The 11,753-nt window shown below is 45.4% G+C and overlaps 1 protein-coding gene across 11 annotated transcripts in view; it reads right to left on the reverse strand.

The window, feature by feature from the left end:
* SORBS2 (sorbin and SH3 domain containing 2) overlaps positions 1–6,047 on the reverse strand; it is a 433,609-nt gene extending 427,562 nt beyond the window's left edge. For 4 of the 11 annotated variants that reach the window (XM_069744344.1, XM_069744348.1, XM_069744340.1 and 1 more), the window contains exon 1: positions 5,154–5,374. The gene's annotated coding sequence lies outside the window, so the exon portion shown is untranslated. Of the gene's footprint in view, positions 1–5,153 lie in introns of all 11 variants that reach the window. The other 7 variants (XM_069744353.1, XM_069744350.1, XM_069744352.1 and 4 more) reach the window with 6 other exon arrangements.
* Between the last annotated feature and the right edge of the window lie 5,706 nt (positions 6,048–11,753).

An 11,753-nucleotide genomic window follows, 5' to 3' on the forward strand; every position in this document is an offset into this window, starting at 1 on the left:
GTCCAAACCATGAGCCGCATGTATAGCAGGCACTGGCTGTCGGATCACAGCCAAGAATGTTTGCATCTGAAACGCTGCAGCGTTTTAAGGAAAAACATACTTTTAATAGTTGTCTGATGCACACTGTGCACTAGTCATATAGGCGGGTCCCTAGCGGCTTCTTCCCACCTGCTAACAGTGACTGACATGCCTCTGCCAATACCCGCATATGGGCACAGATTTGTCAGTCATTGTCAGCCACAGCATTTCAATCATACATGGCTGTGATTGTACAGCCAGTGTCTCATACATGTTGCCTAGGGTTTGGGCAGTATGTATCACCTGTATTTTCCTTTAAAGAAAATTGCATTTTTTTACTTTACCATAAAATGAGAAACTTAATATAAGTCAGCACTGCTCAGCTTTGGGAAGTATTTCTCATCAAAGATGTATGAAGTAAGCCAATCAAGCATTATATTCACGTAGATGTTCCTCTCCACCACCGATACTGCAACACACAGCATTGTTAAAGGGAACCTGTCACCCCGTTTTTTCAGTATGAGATAAAAATACCGTTAAATAGGGCCTGAGCTGTGCTTTACAATAGGGTATTTTTTGTCCCCTGATTCCCCACCTATGCTGCCGAAATACCTTACAAAAGTCGCCGTTTTCGCCTGTCAATCAGGCTGGTCTGGTCAAAAGGGCGTGGTCACAGCGCTGTTTCTCGCCCACATCTTGCTTATCTTCCCATTGGTGGCATAGTGCTTCTTGCATGCGCAAGTGCCGAATGCACTGCGCAGCTGTAGAAAAAGAGCGCGATCTGCGCTATTCAGCAGTTTATCGGTGGGCGCAACCATCTTCCTGAGGCCGCGCGTGCGCAGATGGAGTGTTCTGCTTCCTGGGGCTTCAGGAAAATGGCCGCGGGATGCCGCGCGTGCGCAGATGGAGATCGCGGCGGCCATTTTCCTGAAGCCGAGTTTGCATCATTTAACTGTATTTTAAAAAACGGGGTGACAGGTTCCCTTTAAGGCTACGTTCACATTTGCGTTGTTGGGCGCAGCGTCGGCGACGCGACGCAACGCAACCAACAACGCAAATACACAACGCTGCGTTTTGCGACGCATGCATTGTCATAAGACCCTATTGATCAAGACTTTCGGCGCAGGGAAAATGCTACAAGTAGCGTCCTCTGCGCCCTGTCGTGTGCGTCAATGTGATGCATGAGTCGTAAAACGCAGTGTAACGCATACCGGCGCATGTCCATGCGCCCCCCATGTTAAAGATAGGGGCGCATGACGCATGCGTCGGTATGCGCCGACGACGCTGCACCCCAAGGCGCAAAGCTTAAAGGAGTTATCCGGGATGTTTTTTTTTACAATGTGCCTAAGAACTAAGAGGCAAGTAGTTGCTAAGCACCTGCATTTTATGCCCAGCGCCAACCTCTGATGATGCACAGCCGTCACAGACTGCTCCTGCCAGCGATTCAGCTCCTGACATCACGTCAACAGAGCAATGACTTCTTTTCCACTCTGCTCTACTGACAGGTCATGTCTGTCAACATCATGCTGATTGACACCTGGCTCTCTGCTGTCTAACTGCGGAAAGCTGGCTGTCAATGAGCATGATGTTGGTAGCCACACCTTGCCGACAGAGCAGAACAGAAGAAAAAGAGCTGCTCTGTTGAAATGGAGCAGCTGAAATGCCAGCAGGAGTGGTCAGTGACCACTCTGAGCAGGAGCTGGGTAGAACTGGCAAGTAGTTGGCAACTGCCTGGCAGTAAAAAGAAAAACCCTGGGTAACCTCTTTAACACACATGAAAAGGCCTCCAAGATGTTATCTATGATGGAAGTCTATAAAAGCCCGAATCATGTTACAATGTTATTATGTTTTTGTGTGGCCATTTTTTTAAATTAGGTTAAATAATATGTTGAACATTATTACATGCCCTTTTTTATTTATAGAGGAGACATGCTAGAGTTTCGCCCATTGAATTATTGTCGCATTAACTATCTGACACTCACCCACTGATGGATCTTCTCTGCTTCAACCCCCAAAAGGCCATGGACGAGATATTTGTAGGCAAACATAATCATGTGTATGGTGTAGCCAGACTATACCTAACCCAGAAGTTGGGGTACTCAAGGATTGTAAATTCTTATTTTTAAATATGATCGATCCTTTGCTCCACAAGGAATAAATATGCACATTCTGACAATCCGAGGACATATGCACACAGGGGATTTGTGGGATACCTGGAGAGCTGTGTTATCAATATGACCAGCTTAAAGAGGTTGGCCCGTGACAAGGGTGGTCAATGGTCATATTGTTCTTTGCCCAAAAACTGTATTTGGGAAACCCTCATTCTTGGCATAAATCGAGCTCAGAGCAGATGGACCCCAACTAAATAATTTTTATGACCTCCAAGATTTAAAAAATGAGAAGGGGTTGGTGTGGAATACCTTTTTTATTGTTTTAAAGCACCACTCCAGTGGTTTTTTTTTACTTTAGTGCTGGAGTGGTGCCACTAATCCAAGTTTCCAGACCCAGTTGCTCAGATGGTCTGATCACAGCTTTTTAACAAGCACCACCAGTCGACTACATACAAGTAGATCAGTGCTTCTTTGTTGGCCTGCTAACACAGACCAAAGAGTACCAAGGATTGTTAAATGTATTTACCACCATACTGAAATTGATGAGAAATCCTTTGAATAGATCATCAATATCAGATGGGTGGGGGACTTGCACCTGGCATACCCATTCATCAACTGCTAGAAGCTCTGGTAGTGGCGAGACTCCACCACTCCATCACCCTCTTGGGTACTGGAGACCAGCTCCGTTACAGTGTTTACACCCAAACACCCCTGGAGATCGGTTGCCCACCAATCCGATATTGATAACCTTTCCTAAGGATAGGTCATCAATATCAGTGTAGTGAATAACTATTTTAATACTTCCAGTGTGTCCCCATATTATCGGCAGCATATCTCCAGACTACACAGGTTGATTTGCTGCCAACAATTATGATGATAATGCTGTCATGTTCACACGGACCAATAATCGTGAATGATCGTTCTTATGAAAACCTGGGAACTCTGGGAACTGATACTCTGTCCATCTAAATGCATCTTAATATAATCCTCCTATCATGTATTCTAATTATATTATCTTGACCATCTATAGGTGGTGTTGATAAGAAACAGAGTTAAATGGGCAGCACGGTGGCGCAGTGGTTAGCACAGCAGTGCTGGGGTCCTGGGTTCTAATCCCACCCAGGACAACATCTGCAAAGAGTTTGTATGTTCTCTCCGTGTTTGCGTGGGTTTCCTCCGGGTACTCCGGTTTCCTCCCACATTCCAAAGACATACTGATAGGGAATCTAGATTGTGAGCCCCATCGGGGACAGTGATGATAATTGGTGAAAAACTGTAAAGCGCTGCGGAATATGTTAGCGCTATATAAAAATAAAGATTATTTATAAAAATAAAGATTATTTAAATGAATGCATTGGGTCAATAAATCTAAAGTTACAGTCCCCTACTATAATAGTAAGGTGCCATAGTACCGTAATATCATCAAGAAGAGCTAAGTATTCGGGGTAATCCTTGTAAACAAAGTCTTTAGATGACAGGGAGCAGCCATAGTGACATGTTTCGGGGTGGGCCTTGCGCCTGTCACCTTCATTTATCTTCCCTCAGCAGGTTGTAATAAAAGGCATATTTCTCCTCCACACCCATTGTCGTAAGGTTTTTACACTTCCTTTGTTTTACACTTTGTACACATTTTATGGCTTTTAATAACTGGACTGTGTATATTCCTATTAATCCGTCTGCATGAGATACATTGCAGACAATTTAATCCACATGTTCGGAATAAGACAAATGAAATTCATCACACAGTGGGAAAAATAGGATGCAGCATTACAGAACGGGGGAGGGGCAGACAAAATCAATAGCCTCACAATGCATAGGAGGCATGAGGGTCGTTAAAGGACCTAAATAATCATCCAAACGGAAACAGAAAAATATCTATTCAACGGCGATAAAGCCTGGCAACGCTAAACCTGTGCATGCTTACTGTGTTATAACGCTACATTGTACCCGTGTTATTGTGCACTCGTGTCAATAAAGTTGATCTAAAGGATGTGACAGTGACATCAATCCGCCTGTTGTGATTATAACTTGAGCTGCATTGTTTGCCAGATACATTACATCCAGCAGATCACCTGGACAACTCTATGGAAATGCTAATATTTGCATGCATAGTAACGGCACAAAGACCAGCTTCTGCTAGGAAGGAATTTTCAATTGTAACTAGTACATTTTCCCTTCTGTTCACCTAGAAGTGATGCCCGGCAGCGGCTTACTGCGTGTCACGCTATACCGTCCCTTATAGATAATTTAATCATTAACCCATTGCATTTCTTTCTTCCGGTATTGACCTTTTCCAATATTGACAGCTTAAGTGTCCCTAAGAGACCATTGAGGGTGGAGAGGGAATTAATGGTGGGTGCTGGTCTGCGCTGTGGTTTTAAATATCTGCGGAGTAAGAAACTCATTTCATTGTGTGTTAGATCCTGTTTTCCATGGGGAAAGTGAGACGGTATGCATAGTATAATAGCATGGCACTGTATGTGCTCCACTCCCAGCCGGCTGTCTATTCTTCCCCCCTACTCCACGCTATGGAGCCCAGTGGGTGTGCTATTCTGAGTGGTGGGGTGTATAAAGGATGCATTTAACTCTTTTATAGCCACAGCATTTGAAACTACACTCTTTTTCCTACAGATTAGAAAATAATTGAGTAATAACTTTCGGGGTATGGCAATGCCCCTGTTAAACATAAAGGCATGCCACCTGCTAGTATGACCTAGATAACATAACAATGGTGAGGCAGGAGAACACTCTGACAGGCCAAGTGCTTTGACATTTTTGCAGTCTCCTTAAACATTACATCTTCTGAAATGGTGCAAGAAGAAATCCTGATTTATTATTATATGTTATACTTTCTCATATTAATACATGTAAAATATGTACAGACATATGTGTTGAAGTACCACAATTTAAAGCCTTACACAAAGCAGTATTTTCATTATAAAGTATCAAATAGAAGGCCATATTTTTTGTAAATATATATCTATTTATCCTATTACATTTTCCATGTGAAGGGTAAATTCTTACCTTGTTACGCAGGTAGGTAGGGATCGTAATGATGTGCACCTTGGTTCCTAAGCGAAAGTGTTCAGTAATGGTAAGGCAAAAGCAGAGGCGGTGCCGGCAGAGTTGATGGTAGACCGGCCACTTGGGGACCAGAGCCGATGATGGCAGAGTTGATGATAGACCGGCACTAGGGGACCAGAGTCGTTGCTGGCAGAGTTGATGGTAGACCACCACTTGGGACCAGAGTCGGTGCTGGTAGAGTTGATGGTAGACCGCCACTTGGGACCAGAGCCGGTGCTGGTAGAGTTGATGGTAGACCGCCACTTGGGACCAGAGCCGGTGCTGGTAGAGTTGATGGTAGACCGCCACTTGGGACCAGAGCCGGTGCTGGTAGAGTTGATGGTAGACCGCCACTCAGGGACCAGAGCCGGTGATGGGGCTGTGTACTGTAGCTGAGAGCCTGGATGAGTGATACACCTGCTTCTTCTCTACTGCTGTCTTCTTGTATTAAGAAAAAAAAAGCACAGATTACAAAAAGGGCAACACCCTTTGTTCGGGTCACTAAGCTTCCCTTGTGTGCAGCTAATACTGAGCCCTTCAGATAACGTTGCCTTTACAAGACAAAAAACCTACTCCACCGCCTGATAAAGGATATGCAGCATTATCAGCCTGCATTCCATCTTCTGGAATCAGCTCATAGCACAAGCAGTCAGCAGCTCATCAAAGCAGGGGCTCCCAGTCATTCTCAGCTGGAGCAATGATCAGCAAGCCCTGCTGTCCTCTGCCCCACTGGACCCCGCAGTAGATGCTATTAATTCCCTGGAAATAAAGGATATAGCAGGGCATAGCACACAGCACACTGCCGCCTCGGAGGAAAATGGCTGGTCCTTTCAGCAGTGCTGCAGTTTGCTCATTGGGTTGCACTGGCTTTTAGTAACTATAGAAACAGCCAACAGACAGGCTTACACAGCAAGCATGGCCGACCATGTGCAGGTCACCAGCCCTGACTGCTAATTTCTGTCAATTACACTGTGCTTTATCCGTCCCTGTTAGTTCGTTAATTGTATCATTTCTACATATGCCACAATAGCAATCGGCAGCCATTCATTTACATGTGGATTTAAGGGTCAGACTGTGACTGTAAGTCATGCATCCCTGGTAGTATTGTAATTACTGACATAGGGAGAAATAGATGAATTTGATAAAATGTATTCATTGTTTGGATCACTGGTGGTATCTATAATATAACCGGAGATGCGTCCTTCTGTCCGAAGCCTGCATAGTGTGGCGACAGAGTTGGCATATACGCACACCGCACTACGGCGCCATTTTATTGAAGACACTGTATATGCCAGAGTATTGCAGCGGACAAACTTGCCATATCGTGCGCCGCAATACAAGCTGCCAGCCAATTATAGTCCAGCCCCTGACGTCGGCGTGCACGTGACTGGACGCATAGCACAGATGTCATGCACCCCCGTATGTTGTATGTTGACGTCAGCTGCTAGCTTCCGAAAATGACAAACTGCAGGGGAAAGGTGAGTATTGTTGTTTTTCCCTATATATTGAACAACACCAGCGCAGTCAGGAGGACATATATCAGGATGGGGGATATATACCCGGATGGGGGCATATACAAGGATGAGGGACATATACAAGGATCAGGGATATATATCAGGATGGGTGATATATACCAGGATGGGGGCATAAACAAGGATGAGGGGTATATACAAGGATGGGGACACATACAAGGATCAGGGATATATACCAGGATGGGTGATATATACCAGGATGGGGGGCATATACAAGGATGAGAGACATATACAAGGATCAGGGATATATACCAGGATGGGTGATATATACCAGGATGGGGGCATAAACAAGGATGAGGGGTATATACAAGGATGGGACACATACAAGGATCAGGGATATATACCAGGATGGGTGATGTATACCAGGATGGGGGACATATACAAAGATGAGGGACATATACAAGGATCAGAGATATATACCAGGATGAGTGATATATACCAGGATGGGGCCATATACAAGGATGAGGAGTATATACAAGGATGGGGACTCATACAAGGATCAGAGATATATACCAGGATGGGTGATATATACCAGGATGGGGGCATATACAAGGATGAGTTATATATACAAGGATGGGTGTCATATACAAGAATGAGGGACATATACAAGGACCGGGGATATATACAAGGATGGAGAGCATATACCAGGATGGGGGGAATATATCAAGATGGGGAGCATATACACGTATGTGGGGCGTATATAAGGATGGGGTTATATACCAGGATGGGGGACAAATACCAAGATGTTGGAGCATATACAAAGATGGGGAGCATATACCAGGATGGGGGGCATATACCAGGATGGGGGAGCATGTGCAAGGATGGGGGGATATATACAAGGATGGAGTATATATAAAAGGATGGGGAGCATATACCAGGATGGGGGCCAAATACAAGGATGTCAGGCCTTATACAAAGATGGGGAGCATATACAAGGATGGGGGATATATACCAGGATGGGGAACAGATACAAGGATGGGGGATATATAATTATATACCAAGATGGGGAAGCTGTTGTGAATTCTGTGGTCAAGCTCCCTCCTGTGGTCATGAGTGGTACTTCGGCTGGTTCTGTCCATGAGCTTCCTCTGGTGGATGTGAGTGGGGCTGCGGCTTCTGAGTTTCCTTCCTCAGGTGACGAGGTTAAGTCGTTAGGTGCTGCTCTATTTAACTCCACCTAGTTCTTTGTTCCTTGCCTCCAGTCTATGTTCCAGTATTGGTCTTGCTCTCTCCTGGATCGTTCTTGTGGCCTGTCTTCCCTGCATAAGCTAAGTACTGCTTGTGTTTCTTGGTTTGCTATTTTTTCTGTCCAGCTTGCTATTTTGGTTTGTCTTGCTTGCTTGAAGCTCTGGGACGCAGAGGGAGCACCTCCGTACCGTTAGTCGGTGCGGAGGGTCTTTTTGCGCCCTCTGCGTGTTTGTTTGTAGGTGTTTGTGCTGACCGCAAAGCTATCTTTCCTATCCTCGGTCTATTCAGTAAGTCGGGCCTCACTTTGCTAAAATCTATTTCATCTCTGTGTTTGTATTTTCATCTTTACTCACAGTCATTATATGTGGGGGGCTGCCTTTTCCTTTGGGGAATTTTTCTGAGGCAAGGTAGGCTTATTTTTCTATCTTCAGGGCTAGCTAGTTTCTCAGGCTGTGCCGAGGCGCCTAGGTCTGGTCAGGAGCGCTCCACGGCTACCTCTAGTGTGGTGTGATAGGATTAGGGATTGCGGTCAGCAGAGTTCCCACGTCTCAGAGCTCGTCCTATGTTATTAGTAACCACCAGGTCCATTGTGTTTCTAAACCACCAGCTCATAACAGTACTGGAGGCCCAAAGTACTAATGCTTCTCAATAGAGGGAAAAGAGAAGTTCTGAGACCATTTTTTTTTCTCTGCACTGTGTTTTGTCTTTCTTTTCCCCTAGACATTTGGGTGGTTCAGGACACAGGTGTAGTGATGGACATTAAATGTCTGTCTGCTTGTGTGGATCATCTCACTGCAAGAGTACAAAAAATTCAAGACATTGTGGTTCAGAAATCTATGTTAGAACCTAGAATTCCTATTCCTGATTTATTTTCTGGAGATAGAGCTAAGTTTCTGAATTTCAAAAATAATTGCAAACTGTTTCTGGCTTTGAAACCCCACTCCTCTGGTGACTCAGTTCAACAAGTTAAGATCATTATTTCTTTATTACGTGGTGACCCTCAAGACTGGGCATTTTCCCTTGCGCCAGGAGATCCTGCATTATGTGATATTGATGCGTTTTTTCTGGCGCTCGGATTGCTTTATGATGAACCTAATTCAGTGGATCAGGCAGAGAAAAATTTGCTGGCTCTGTGTCAGGGTCAGGATGAGGTAGAGATATATTGTCAGAAGTTTAGGAAGTGGTCTGTGCTCACTCAATGGAATGAATGTGCACTGGCAGCAATTTTCAGAAAGGGTCTCTCTGAAGCCCTTAAGGATGTCATGGTGGGATTTCCTATGCCTGCTGGTCTGAATGAGTCTATGTCTTTGGCCATTCAGATCGATCGACGCTTACGTGAGCGTAAAACTGTGCACCATTTGGCGGTATTATCTGAGCATAAACCTGAGCCTATACAATGTTATAGGACTTTGACCAGAGCTGAACGGCAAGAACACAGACGTCGGAATGGGCTGTGTTTTTACCGTGGTGATTCCACTCATGCTATCTCCGATTGTCCTAAGTGCACTAAGCGGTTCGCTAGGTCTGCCACCATTGGTACGGTACAGTCGAAATTTCTTTTGTCCGTTACTTTGATCTGCTCTTTGTCATCCTATTCTGTCATGGCATTTGTGGATTCAGGCGCTGCCCTGAATTTGATGGACTTGGAGTTTGCTAGGCGCTGTGGGTTTTTCTTGGAGCCCTTGCAGTATCCTATTCCATTGAGAGGAATTGATGCTACGCCTTTGGCCAAGAATAAGCCTCAGTACTGGACCCAACTGACCATGTGCATGGCTCCTGCGCATCAGGAGGATATTCGCTTTTTGGTGTTGCATAATCTGCATGATGTGGTCGTGTTGGGGTTGCCATGGCTACAAGTCCGTAATCCAGTATTGGATTGGAAATCTATGTCTGTGTCCAGCTGGGGTTGTCAGGGGGTACATGGTGATGTTCCATTTCTGTCTATTTCATCATCCACCCCTTCTGAGGTCCCAGAGTTCTTGTCGGATTACCGGGATGTATTTGATGACCCCAAGTCCAGTGCCCTACCTCCGCATAGGGATTGCGATTGTGCTATCGATTTGATTCCTGGTAGTAAGTTTCCTAAAGGTCGACTGTTTAATTTGTCTGTGCCTGAGAACGCCGCTATGCGGAGTTACGTAAAGGAATCCTTGGAGAAGGGTCATATTCGCCCGTCGTCGTCGCCATTGGGAGCAGGGTTCTTTTTTGTGGCCAAGAAGGATGGTTCGTTGAGACCTTGTATTGATTACCACCTTCTAAATAAAATCACAGTCAAATTTCAGTACCCCTTGCCGCTGCTGTCTGATTTGTTTGCTCGGATTAAGGGGGCTAGTTGGTTCACCAAGATAGATCTTCGTGGTGCGTATAATCTTGTGCGTATTAAACAGGGCGATGAATGGAAAACAGCATTTAATACGCCCGAGGGCCATTTTGAGTACCTGGTTATGCCATTCTGGCTTTCCAATGCTCCATCAGTATTTCAGTCCTTTATGCATGACATCTTCCGAGAGTACCTGGATAAATTCCTGATTGTATACTTGGATGATATTTTGGTCTTCTCGGATGATTGGGAGTCTCACGTGAAGCAGGTTAGAATGGTGTTCCAGGTCCTGCGTGCAAATTCTTTGTTTGTGAAGGGGTCAAAGTGTCTCTTTGGTGTTCAGAAGGTTTCATTTTTGGGTTTCATTTTTTCCCCTTCTACTATCGAGATGGACCCTGTTAAAGTTCAGGCCATTTATGATTGGACTCAGCCGACATCTGTGAAGAGACTGCAAAAGTTCCTGGGCTTTGCTAATTTCTATCGTCGCTTCATCAATAATTTTTCTAGTATTGCTAAACCGTTGACTGATTTAACCAAGAAGGGTGCTGATGTGGTCAATTGGTCTTCTGCTGCTGTGGAAGCTTTTCAGGAGTTGAAGCGTCGTTTTTCTTCTGCCCCTGTGTTGTGTCAGCCAGATGTTTCGCTCCCGTTCCAGGTCGAGGTTGATGCTTCTGAGATTGGAGCAGGGGCTGTTTTGTCGCAAAGAAGTTCTGATGGCTCGGTGATGAAACCATGTGCCTTCTTTTCCAGGAAGTTTTCACCTGCTGAGCGTAATTATGATGTTGGCAATCGAGAGTTGCTGGCCATGAAGTGGGCATTCGAGGAGTGGCGTCATTGGCTTGAAGGAGCTAAGCATTGCGTGGTGGTTTTGACTGATCACAAGAACTTGACTTATCTCGAGTCTGCCAAACGGTTGAATCCTAGACAGGCTCGTTGGTCGCTGTTTTTCTCCCGTTTTGACTTTGTGGTTTCGTACCTTCCGGGCTCTAAGAATGTGAAGGCGGATGCCCTGTCTAGGAGTTTTGTGCCCGACTCTCCGGGTTTGCCTGAGCCGGCGGGTATTCTCAAAGAGGGGGTAATTTTGTCTGCCATCTCCCCTGATTTGCGGCGGGTGCTGCAAAAATTTCAGGCTAATAGACCTGACCGTTGCCCAGCGGAGAAACTGTTTGTCCCTGATAAATGGACGAGTAGAGTTATCTCTGAGGTTCATTGTTCGGTGTTGGCTGGTCATCCTGGAATCTTTGGTACCAGAGATTTGGTGGCTAGATCCTTTTGGTGGCCGTCTCTGTCGCGGGATGTGCGTTCTTTTGTGCAGTCCTGTGGGACTTGTGCTCGGGCTAAGCCCTGCTGTTCTCGTGCCAGTGGGTTGCTGTTGCCCTTGCCGGTCCCGAAGAGGCCCTGGACACATATCTCTATGGATTTTATTACAGACTAGCTGAAGAGCCCGGCGTTGCCTGGGCATAGTAAATATCTGTGGTTAGTTATAGCACGTCACTTCTCTTATTTTCCCATCACGCCTCT

This window comes from Ranitomeya imitator, chromosome 1 (genome assembly GCF_032444005.1).
Source record: "Ranitomeya imitator isolate aRanImi1 chromosome 1, aRanImi1.pri, whole genome shotgun sequence".
Lineage (NCBI taxonomy): Eukaryota > Metazoa > Chordata > Amphibia > Anura > Dendrobatidae > Ranitomeya > Ranitomeya imitator.